General features: G+C 43.3%; 1 long non-coding RNA gene across 1 annotated transcript in view; it reads left to right on the top strand.

The window, feature by feature from the left end:
• The window catches only part of LOC124790009, a 515,833-nt gene that overhangs the window by 101,651 nt on the left and 402,003 nt on the right, over positions 1-12,179 (top strand). The gene's annotated exons all lie outside the window — the stretch shown is intronic.

Here is a 12,179-nt window from a genome sequence, read left to right as displayed (position 1 = left end):
GTTGAACATTGTACGGTAATATTCATAAACAATGAAGGAAGTTAGAACATTGTACGAGGAGCATTCATTAAGTAATGCAACACATTTTTTTCTGAAAGTAAGCTGATATTGTTCAGAATTCCAATACAGCATGTTATTCCCCACTCTTTACGCTACAAAACCCTATTTTTTAACATAAGCTGCCTTGAATGCGACGGCGTTCCACCCCCTTACTGGTACCGCCTGTATGCCAGCATGGTACCACTCCAGTGGCGGATGTGGCAGCCAACGTCCTGCTGCATCAATAACATCCCCATTATCCACGTACTGCTTCCCGCCGAGAGCATTTTTTTTTTTTTTTTTTTTTTTTGGACCAAACTAGTGGAAGTCGGAAGATGGGAGTTGCGGACTTGAGTGTAAGAGGAGGGACTGTCCAATGAAATTCTGTGAGCTCCTCTCGGGTATGCAGTCTTGTGTGAGGCATTGCGTCGCCATGAAGTAGAAGAAGAAGTTCGTTTACGTTTTGTGGCGCCGTACACACTGAAGTATCATCATCAATTTCCTGAGGATAGCACGGCTGTGCGTGTGGAAGGCCATTACAGACGCCATTTTGAAGGCTACGTACAGTGCTGCCACCTATTGGAACTTCATGAAACTTTAGGGACTGAAGTTGGAATATTCCACGACGTCTCACAACAAATTCCGTATTTTCCAAACGAAACAGACTGAGAAAAATGTGTTGCATTATATATCGAATTCCCCTCCTGATAGTTAGTGACACAGATTAAGGGCAGGCAAAACCTCCGTGAACTTTCACTTTTACGTCAGACGTGAGACAATGACTTTGGGAAGCCTTGTAGGAGGTATGGGCAACAGATACAGGGTGTTTCAAAAATGACCGGTATATTTGAAACGGCGATAAAAACTAAACGAGCAGCGATAGAAATACACCGTTTGTTGCAATATGCTTGGGACAACAGTACGTTTTCAGGCGGACAAACTTTCGAAATTACAGTAGTTACAATTTTCAACAACAGATGGCGCTGCAAGTGATGTGAAAGATATAGAAGACAACGCAGTCTGTGGGTGCGCCATTCTGTGCGTCGTCTTTCTGCTGTAAGCGTGTGCTGTTCACAACGTGCAAGTGTGCTGTAGACAACATGGTTTATTCCTTAGAACAGAGGATTTTTCTGGTGTTGGAATTCGACCGCCTAGAACACAGTGTTGTTGCAACAAGACGAAGTTTTCAACGGAGGTTTAATGTAACCAAAGGACCGAAAAGCGATACAATAAAGGATCTGCTTGAAAAATTTCAACGGACTGGGAACGTGACGGATGAACGTGCTGGAAAGGTAGGGCGAACGTGTATGGCAACCACAGAGGGCAATGCGCAGCTAGTGCAGCAGGTGATCCAACAGCGGCCTCGGGTTTCCGTTCACCGTGTTGCAGCTGCGGTCGAAATGACGCCAACGTCCACGTATCGTCTCATGCGCCAGAGTTTACACCTCTATCCATACAAAATTCAAACACGGCAACCCCTCAGCGCCGCTACCATTGCCGCACGAGAGACATTCGCTAACGATATAGTGCACAGGATTGATGACGGCGATATGCATGTGGGCAGCATTTGGTTTACTGACGAAGCGTATTTTTACCTGGACGGCTTCGTCAATAAACAGAACTGGCGCATATGGGGAACCGAAAAGCCCCATGTTGCAGTCCCATCGTCCCTGCATCCTCAAAAAGTACTGGTCTGGGCCGCCATTTCTTCCAAAGGAATCATTGGCCCATTTTTCAGATCCGAAACGATTACTGTATCACGCTATCTGGACATTCTTCGTGAATTTGTGGCGGTACAAACTGCCTTAGACGACACTGCGAACACCTCGTGGTTTATGCAAGATGGTGCCCGGTCACAACGCACGGCCGACGTCTTTAATTTCCTGAATGAATATGTCGATGATCGTGTGATTGCTTTGGGCTATCCGAAACATACAGGAGGCGGCGTGGATTGGCCTCCCTATTCGCCAGACATGAACCCCTGTGACTTCTTTCTGTGGGGACACTTGAAAGACCAGGTGTACCGCCAGAATCCAGAAACAATTGAACAGCTGAAGCAGTACATCTCATCTGCATGTGAAGCCATTCCGCCAGACACGTTGTCAAAGGTTTCGGGTAATTTCATTCAGAGACTACGCCATATTATTGCTACGCATGGTGGATATGTGGAAAATATCGTACTATAGAGTTTCCCAGACCGCAGCGCCATCTGTTGTTGAAAATTGTAACTACTGTAATTTCGAAAGTTTGTCTGCCTGACAATGTACTGTTGTCCCAAGCATATTGCAACAAACGGTGTGTTTCTATCGCTGCTCGTTTAGTTTTTATTGCCGTTTCAAATATACCGGTCATTTTTGAAACACCCTGTATAAGCACTACGCGAACAGTGAAAGCATGAGGAGATTGGATTCTTGTTAGAAGATGAGGGAAAGAAGCTAGTGGAAGAAGGGATGGTAAATGTACAAACGTATCTGTACTGGTTTGATCAGTTCCTTGTCAAGAACGGCAATACAGAAGAAAAATGTGTTGCCATTCAAAGTCGAAAACAACTGTAATGTAAAGTATTCACACGCAACTGAATGTTGCCTGCCCTACGGAAATATAAAGACTATAAATCTGAGGCGAACTGTATTCTCTCAGTTATGAAAATTGTACATAGTGAGTACCTGTAATGGCGTTCTGTCTGGCATTTGAATGTTTCTTGGTTAATAAAAACAATTTTTGAATAGTTTTCAGTTTTATTTTGTAAGAAACTACGGTTAGTTTTGCCCATTCCTACCCCTTCCACAAAATTAATATGAGTGCCCACATCCCCTTTTCAACTCTTATCCTGGATAAGTTCTTGGTGGTATGTACAGGGACGAAGATACAAGCATCAGATAGGCTGTAATGGAGGAGTGTATAGAATAGTCCAAAAATTATTTCTGTGAGCTGGAAAAAATGTAATACAAAAGATATTAAAAACCAAATTGTGTAATTGTCTTTATAGATGTATGTCAGACTTAACACACTGACTGATGGAAAGGCTCACGTGCTTTATTAAACGACGGCTACACGTGAGACAGTGAGTAATGAACATGAGAGTTGGTTTGTGTGTGTGTGTGTGTGTGTGTGTGTGTGTTTAAAAGGGGGAGGTGCGGTAAGGCGGGGGAGGAGGTTGTAGATTACAGTGTGTGTTCATTTGACACGAAATGTTGCACGTGATATAACAAATATTGACACTTGTTCAGACCCAAATACAACTGACCATATTTGTATGTTTTCTTTCATGAGGTCCTTAGTGTTGGTATTACGATACCACGAAAAGTCGGATGTGAAGTATTACCATGATACACCGGTTAGCAAGATGATGGTACAAAACGACCATACGCTGAGGCAACATTGAAATATCAGCCACACGGCAGCAGCCACCGCAGACGCCGTTGAGGGAGGTCCAAGGACACCGACAACAATGTGAGGTGCCAAATGTTAAATCCGTATGATAGCGGCAGGTCTGTTGCTGATGCCAAACGCCGGAGGTGCTCTTGCCAGATTCTACACCCAGCTCGGCGCAGCACTCGTGTGTTAGGTACAATCAACTTTCGAATCTCCAGTCTTGTGACTGGAAGTCGGAGGGATTTCCGCTGTTCACTTGTGCAAGAAAATTAAACACCTACAACCGTCCGTATGACGCCATTTATTGTATGGCTACCAGTTTCGGTGCTTCGGTGCACCATATTCAGGCCTTTGCTGAAGCTGAAGGTGTTAACACCATCCGTATACATGATACATCAGTAGCCATCATCCATAGACTACTCGTAACCGCGATACTGTCTTTCCAACCATCAGCCCGCATCTCGTGGTCGTGCGGTAGCGTTCTCGCTTCCCACGCCCGGGTTCCCGGGTTCGATTCCCGGCGGGGTCAGGGATTTTCTCTGCCTCGTGATGGCTGGGTGTTGTGTGATGTCCTTAGGTTAGTTAGGTTTAAGTAGTTCTAAGTTCTAGGGGACTGATGACCATAGTAGTTAAGTCCCATAGTGTTCAGAGCCATTTGAACCATTTTTCCAACCATCAACTATCTACTTAGATGGTAGCTGATGACTGGAGAGACAGCATCGCTGTTACAGGTAGTCTGCGGACACCAGTTATAGATGTTGGCGTTATGTACACGGATAGTGTTAACCCCTTCAGCATCAGCTAAGGCCTGAAGACGGTGCACCGAAGTGCTGAAATTGGTAGCCATACAATTAATGACATTGTCAAGGACGGCTGAAGATAGTTCATTTTCTTACAATCAGCGTTCGTGTTCCGTGAGTGAGGGTGCATGTGGTCAAGTACATCTCAGATACGCGTGGCTCTGCAAAAGGAAAAAAGAGAGCGAGATTACAGAAAATAAATACCGCCTGTGTGAACAACACTGTAAATTTATGGTTGAGTGCTACGTGAGCACGCGAGAGGGCAACAGATATTCGGCCATCACTTCACACCGTGACACTGAGACAGGTGTGTTATCTGTGCACGATACATAGACAATGACTGGCGGGGTGATTAATGTTCACCGTTGTGTAACATGCAAGTGGAAACAGGTGTCACGCTAGTGAATGTACAGTTTCAGTAATAGAAAGCTCTTTATATCTCAGTGGTTCACTGGACACTAGTAAAGTATTGAACCGTTACAGGTACCGAATGTGATACACCCTGGTCATGTTTCGTTGGTAGCGCTTACGGCCGGTTGAAATGACTAATACAGTTGCCTCATACTGAAATATTTACGTTTCTAGACGATTACACCCAGGAAAATGTGACGCTTCACACATCCACGGAACATTGTGGTCCTAAGAGCATATCTGGTTGATGTGAGTCCTAGTATCTACGCCACACTAGAGCGAGAGTAAGCTGCAGTTCCTCTTGCCGTCAGTATTCGTAACAGGTTAACTGGAACGTATAAGAAAGAAGAATTACTACTCCTCCTTTACACCGAACGGAAGCGAACACAGCGAATGAGCTATTGCGGACAATTCGCCCGAATGCAATACCATTCACTTGTACCCCGTGAACAATCGTATACATTGTACGTCTACATCTATACTCCGCAAGCCACCACATGGTATGTGGAGGAGGGTATTTTCATGTCACTACCGCATTCCCCTTTTCGTGTTCCGCGCATGGTTCAAGGGAAAAACGATTGATGGTAAGCCACCGCGTGGGCTCGAATCTCTCTCAATTTAATCTCCATAGCCTTCTCGCAAGTTATACGTAGGGGGAAGCAATATATAGGTTGACCCTTCTAGGAACGAACACTCGTCGAATCTTAACAGTAGACCATGCCGTGATGCAGGTCGCCTCTCATGCAGTGTGCCACTGGAGTTGGCTGAGCATCTCATTGGCGCTTTCACGCGTTCTAAATAAACCAGTAACGAAATGTGCTGCTCTTATTTCAGTTTTCTCTATGTCCTCTGTCAACCATATATCGTACGGATTCCAGACTGACGAGCAGTATTCAAGCATAGGTTTAACGAGTGTTTTGTAAGTTATTTCTTTTGTTGACGATCAACTTTTCCTGAGTCTTCTCCCAAAGAATCTCACTTGGCTTGTGTATATTTTATGGAGGTAACTGATTCCAGGTATTGTTCTGCGATACTGTAACCGTACAGCGAAGTGTCTTTCATCGGTGTATTCGCAGTACGTTATATTATTTTATGTTGAGGGTCAATTGCCACTCTCTGCACCAATCGTCGACCTTCTGCAGGTCTTCCCGTATTTCGCAACGATCTTCTAGTGTTACGATTTCTCTGTATTCAACAGAATCATTGGCGAAATGCCTCAAGGAACGTTATCTACCAGGTCAGTTACGTACATTATGAAAAGTAATGGTCCTGTAACACTCCCATGACAATGAAGTGCTGTGTTCTGTTTGCTAAAAGCTCGAATCACACAGTTGGTCTGATATTACGTACGCTCATACTTGTTCCATTAGGCGGCAGCGCTGAACTGTATCTAACGTCTTCGGGAAGGTGACACCTCATTGGGAGCCTTTATCTACTGCTTCTTGGGTCTCGTTGTCGAACAGAACGAGATAGGTTTCACATGGTCGTTGTTTTCGGAAACCATGTTGATTACCAAAGAGGACATTTTCCTCATCAGAAATTGGAGGCAACGGAAGCGGATACGAGAGAAGGAGCATAGATTGCTAACCTTAGGAACGCTGTGTTACTATCTCTTTGCGCTAGTAATTTCCATGCAGATTTTATTCTATACAACACTAGTTATGGGCACGATAAAAATCTGTGGTATTCAGATAGGATTAGTTTGCGTGGCGACCACGTTGATTTTGTCGAACCAAGGACACTGGTGTAGGAAAAGAGGAATGTAGACCTAGTGTCTGAATTTGTACGTCAAAAAATGGTTCAAATGGCTCTGAGCACTATGGGACTTAACATCTGAGGTCATCAGTCCCCTAGAACTTGGAACTACTTAAACCTAACTGACCTAAGGACAGCACACACAGCCATGCCAGAGGCAGGATTCGAACCTGGCACCGTAGCGATCGCGCGGTTCCAGACTGAAGCGCGTGGAACTGCTAATTTGTAAGTGTGAAGCGTTTGGAGGTAGTGATCTTAAGACTGAGATGCAACTCCAACCTTTCTTAGTATTAGTTCAAAACTTTGTACATAACTCGGTTGAGGCTCTTCACTGGTTTTGTCAATAGAACTCAGAAGGAAACGTCCAAGCAGAACATTAACTATCGACGATCGACATAAATCAACATAAGCTGAAGAATGGGTAGCATATGCTGTGTGGTTGTTATTGTTTCGCATTCCAGTGACTGCTATTCTCAGTTAGCTCCCGATTTCTGAAGTGATATGTGTGAAGTATTGCAGGGACATTATTACTGAACGTATGGTAGATAATATCAATAAGGTATGACTAATGAATTGTGAAATACGTATACAACATGTCACATAAGCAACCGTATATCCTCGTAGCTCTCGTAGCTTGTTAGATGGGAGATACCGTGATTGCAGGAAAATATTTTTTATTGCTTAGGTTGGTACATCAAAAAATGTAAAACCGTAGTGGCACAGTGGTACATAAGCTATGAAATTACAGCCACGAAGAACTTAAACAATGGAAATAACCAGGTCTTTTGAAGATTTTTAATTTTAATCAACACAGTATATACGTATCTTTACCTACCCGCATAGTGAAACGCGCACTGCTGTAGCTCGCGAGACAAGAACGTAACCCAAACACGAATCTAATAACGACGACAGATTAACGACCATGTGCTGTTGCGTTGACCAGCCTGACTGCGGATTTTAGGCGGTTTCGCGCGTTCTTTTAGGAAAATGCTCGGAGGGCCCCCAATATTCGCCCATACCGTACTACACACAAAAAGTTAAAATACGGTTCCGCATAGAACAAAGTTTACACAATGATGGTACACACGACTTTCTTCCCTTAGGTAACTGACGACTCTGGCGACAGGTAGGACATTTGGTCACAAAGTTAAATTAATATAAATTAACCAAATTCTGATTTTAGAGGAGCGCATCCTAGACTGGAAGAACGCTAACAAAAAGTAGGTGTATGTACGTAGATATTCGTGTTTATTCGCTTTCTAAGAAAGTCATTGTGCTGTTATATTTTAATAAATATAAAGATCGTGCTTATTTATTCAGTTTCCGTCCGATGGAAGCATCTGATCAGTTTGTCGTCTTTATAGTGCCCGTAGTTTGGGACATACGCTAAACACCTGACGAATGCTTTCCGTACACCTAGCGCCAAAGCGGAGAATACTCGCACTTCCATTGGTATTACACTGAAACACCGACAACCAGCAGAACAAGAGCGAGCACCTGTGAATGTGAACCCAACGTGACTGAATGATGTCCATTCAAGCTCGGCTATCGTTTACACAAGCGAGAATCCTCGTTCGCTTGTGTTCGTTTCTGTGTGTTCCAGGCTTTAGTGTTTACAGTTCCCTTTACGACTAGATCATTAGAAACGGAAAGAAGGCCAGTGCGATGTAGTGTCATTGTTGTAAAATGAACATTAAGTCTTCTTGTACCACATTATTGTCAAAAACCTCCATCTGAATATTTCTAAAAAATATTTTTTCACTTTTTTGCAGGTATGATACTCAAAGTCAAGACCACTGTCTTCTGCGAAAGGCGCGGTTTCTTATTTTTTTTTTTTTTTTTTTGAGTCATCAGAATTGTGATTGGTTTGATGCGGCGCGCCACGAATTCCTCTCCAGTGCCCACATTTTTATCTCAGAGTAGCAATTACAACCTACGTCCTCAGTTATTCGCTGGAGGTATTCCAATCTCTGTTTTCCTTTACAGTTTTTACTCTCTACAGCTCTCTCTAGTATCATGGAAGTTATTCCCCGAGGGCTAACAGATGTCCTATCATCTCATCTCTTCTTTCTGCCAGTGTTTTCCACATATCCCTTTCTTCGTTGAATCTCCGGAGACGCTCTTCATTCCTTACCTTATCAGTGTACCTAATTTTCAATTTTCTCTGTAGCAGAAAATATCAAATGCTTAAATTCTCTTCTGCTCCAGGTTTCCCACTGTCTATATTTCACTACAATGTCGTAATCCGTACCTACATTCCAAGGAATTTCTTCCTGAAATAAAGGCTTGTGTTTGATACTAGAATTTCTCTTCGGCAGATATCTCCTTTTTGTCAGTTCTAGCTTGTTTCTTATGTCTTCCTTGCTCCGTCCGTCATGGCTTATTTTGCTGTCTGGGTAGCAGAATTCCTTAACTTCCTCTCCTTCGTAATCCCGAATACTGATACAAAGTTTCTCACTGTTCTCGTTTGTGATATATCTTCCTTCTTTTTATCCTCGTTCCTATTCTGTACCCAGTAGACTGTTCATTCAGTTCAACAGATCCTGTAAGTCTTTTTCACTTTCATTCAGGGTAGGAATGTCATCAGTTACCCTTATCATCGACAATTTTTCACCTTGACTTTTAACACCACTCTTGAACCTTTAGTGCTAGGATTTAGACTCAACGCCTCAAGGACCAGCTTAGAGCTTCGACCCGTTATTGTTCCTACCCGTATGTTCGAAGCTCCACAGGAACTGATGGACTATCTGTCCTAATGGAAAGGATATGACATTAGCTGCAGCCTAAATGGAGTACTAATTGCCAGACGAGATGTTCCTACTCATTAGGGAAATACACATTGCAATGAACACTTTTTACAAACTAAATGAGTGCACTGCACTAAGATCCATACCATTAGCGGCCAGCGTACTGCAGTTACCAAATTTGAGCACTGTTTTTGTATTTAAAAGGAATATACCGCAATTTTCCACGTGGTCATGGCGCCTGAGGTTCTCTGCGATTTCCCTAAATCAGTTCAATAATTCAAGTCTTGGACGTATTTCAATTTATTTAACTAGATTAAAATGCAATCAATGCTGATAATGTTGCTATTTATGAAGATATGAAGGTCACCGGTTACCTTCAATGTTTAAAGTAGCTTCACTTCAAATCACTTGAGACTCTTTCTTGAATGGATCAAAATTTTCATATATTTTGTGGACGCTTGATGATGTACCGCATGTTGGATTCTGTATCGAGTTCTTCGGCCGAAGTTTCTTTAACAATTGTTCTGACGTTTTGCCAGTACGGGTAAATTGGATTGTCAAAGGTTCAATCTAATTGTTAGTGGCGGACTGGTCCAGTCCGCTACAAGGAATCGAGAGTCTACTCGTGATGGGAAAACTACAATATAATCGTTAAATGAACTTCAGTCTAGAAACCTGAGGCAGAAGCCAACTCGGATGGATCTATTAGTAAAGAAGTGACTTATGCTGATGAGCAGAAACATTGTGACCAACTGCTTAATTGTGTGTTGGTTCCATTGTAAGTGGATCTAAGTAAACTCTAACAGCTCGCGTTTTTCGCCAGCCTTCTGTTTTTGCACCAACTACGTCGTCTGAATTCCTTTGAGGGCTAATTTCCACTACTTGCCTTTCGTTATAAATTTCCTTCCCCCTAACAACAATTAATCGGTACGAAACGGTAGCTGACTTACGCTTCTCTCTTCGATTTTCTTCACCTACAAACAGGAAAATACCCACTATGGTACCCACTGGAGACTGAGAAAATTTTTCGTAATGGATACTTCCGAACGTAGAGAGGAGTGGAAGAATCACGTTGACTCCAACATGCAGCTGATAATTCTATGCGAATGTCGCCGTGTCAGCTTAACGATTAACCACACACGTGGAGGAATGAACATAGTTCCGCAGCAAACTGAAACGTGAGGGTATTACAAACGCTGACTATTTACGGGAAACCTCAAAAACTTTCGAAAGACATGGGCTACAGATACACATGCACATGCAACGCACACACACTATGTAAATAAGAGGTAAGCAAATGAGAAAAGAGTCATAAAGGGAACCCATAGTTACGAAGATGATTGTGACATGAAAAATGTGTCGATGATTTATAAGTGTACCGACAGTGCGACCTCTATAGCTAAATGAACGGAAACGCAGGTTTCGGCGGAGAAACGGTTATATATCAGTACTAGTATATTAATGTAAAAATTATGACGTGAACTATTTGCTAATCTATAAGCACCGGATATAAAAATAAAACTGTATTGTTACAGATTAAATTCACTAAAACGCCGTTATGTACACGCATTTGGAACAAGCCAGAACGCAGAAGGCGTTTCAATTTATAAAACTAAAATTTACTTCTAAATTTATGTCTACAAATATACTCTACTTTCTACGTTCTGGTATATGGTGGATGATACTATCGGTATGGTTACGATTTTCATCCTTCCTGTTCCCATCGTAAAATGTGACCGGTAAGAACTGCTGTAATAACCCTCCACATGAGCTCGAATTTCTCTGCTGTTCCCATCATGTTATCTCTCTAGCTGCACTTGGGTGGAAGGAATACACTGCCTCGTCCTTCAGGGAACTTACCCACTCGGTATATCAATAGTGTACCGTTTCGTGATATACCATGTCACTCTTGTACCACTTTTGGCACGTGCCACTGCAATTTGACGAGTATTCGCGTGATGCTCCTGCGGTAGGTAAAGAAACCTGTGAATGATCTCGCCGCTCTTCTCTGTACCGTCTCTATCCATCTATATCGTATTGGATCTTCTTTTGTCCAGCGTAGTGCAGCAACTCGGCGTGGCCTGAACTCAATACGTCGTTGGAACTCCCCTGCAGAAATACGGAGCCACTACCGCCGTCCATAATTGTGCAAATGTTGCCGGTGCAAGATTTTTCTCATGAGCTGTCCTCTCGATTGTGTCCCATAAAAGTTCGATGAGATTCCTGTCGGCGATCTGGGTGGCCAAATCATTTGCTCGAGTTGTCCAGAATGTTCTTCAAACCAATCACAAACAATTGTGGCCCGGTGACACGGCGCATTGGCATCCATAAAAATTCCATCACTGTTTGCGAACATGACGTCCGTGAATGGCTGTAAATGGTTTCCAAGTATCCGAACATAACCGAGGACCCAGTACGTTCCGTGTAAACACAGCCCACACCATTATACAGCCACCACGAGCTTGTAGGGGGCCTTGTTGGCAACCTGAGTCCATGGCTTCGTTGGGGTCTACACCACTCTCGAACCCTACCGTCAGCTCTTACCAACAAATCTGGACTCATCTGACCAGGTCACGGTTTTCTAGTCGTATAGGATCAAATAGATATGGTCACAAGCCCAGGAGAGGCACTGCAGGCGATAACGTGCTGTTCGCAAAGACACTGTGTGTCGTCTGCTGTCATAGATCCTTAACGCCAAATTTCGTCGCACTGTCCTACAGGATACGTTCGTCGTACATCCCGCATTGTTTTCTGCAGTTACTTCATGCAATTTTGGTTGTCTGTTACCAATGACAACCCTATGCAGACATCGCTACTCTCAGTCGTTAGATGAAGCCCGTCGGCCACTGCATTGTTCATGGTGAGAGGCAATGTCTAAAATGCGGTATTCGCGGCACACTCTCGACACTGTGGATTTTGGAATACTGAATTCCGTAGCGATTTTCGAAATGGAATGTCCCATGCGTCTAGCTCCAACTACCATTCGGCATTCAAAGTCTGTACTTCCTGTCTTGCGGCCATAATCACATCGTATCGCTATCCCGTGACTTTC

The sequence above is a fragment of the Schistocerca piceifrons genome, chromosome 3 (genome assembly GCF_021461385.2).
Source record: "Schistocerca piceifrons isolate TAMUIC-IGC-003096 chromosome 3, iqSchPice1.1, whole genome shotgun sequence".
Classification (NCBI taxonomy): Eukaryota; Metazoa; Arthropoda; class Insecta; order Orthoptera; family Acrididae; genus Schistocerca; species Schistocerca piceifrons.
This window is presented reverse-complemented; position numbering and strand designations above follow the sequence as displayed.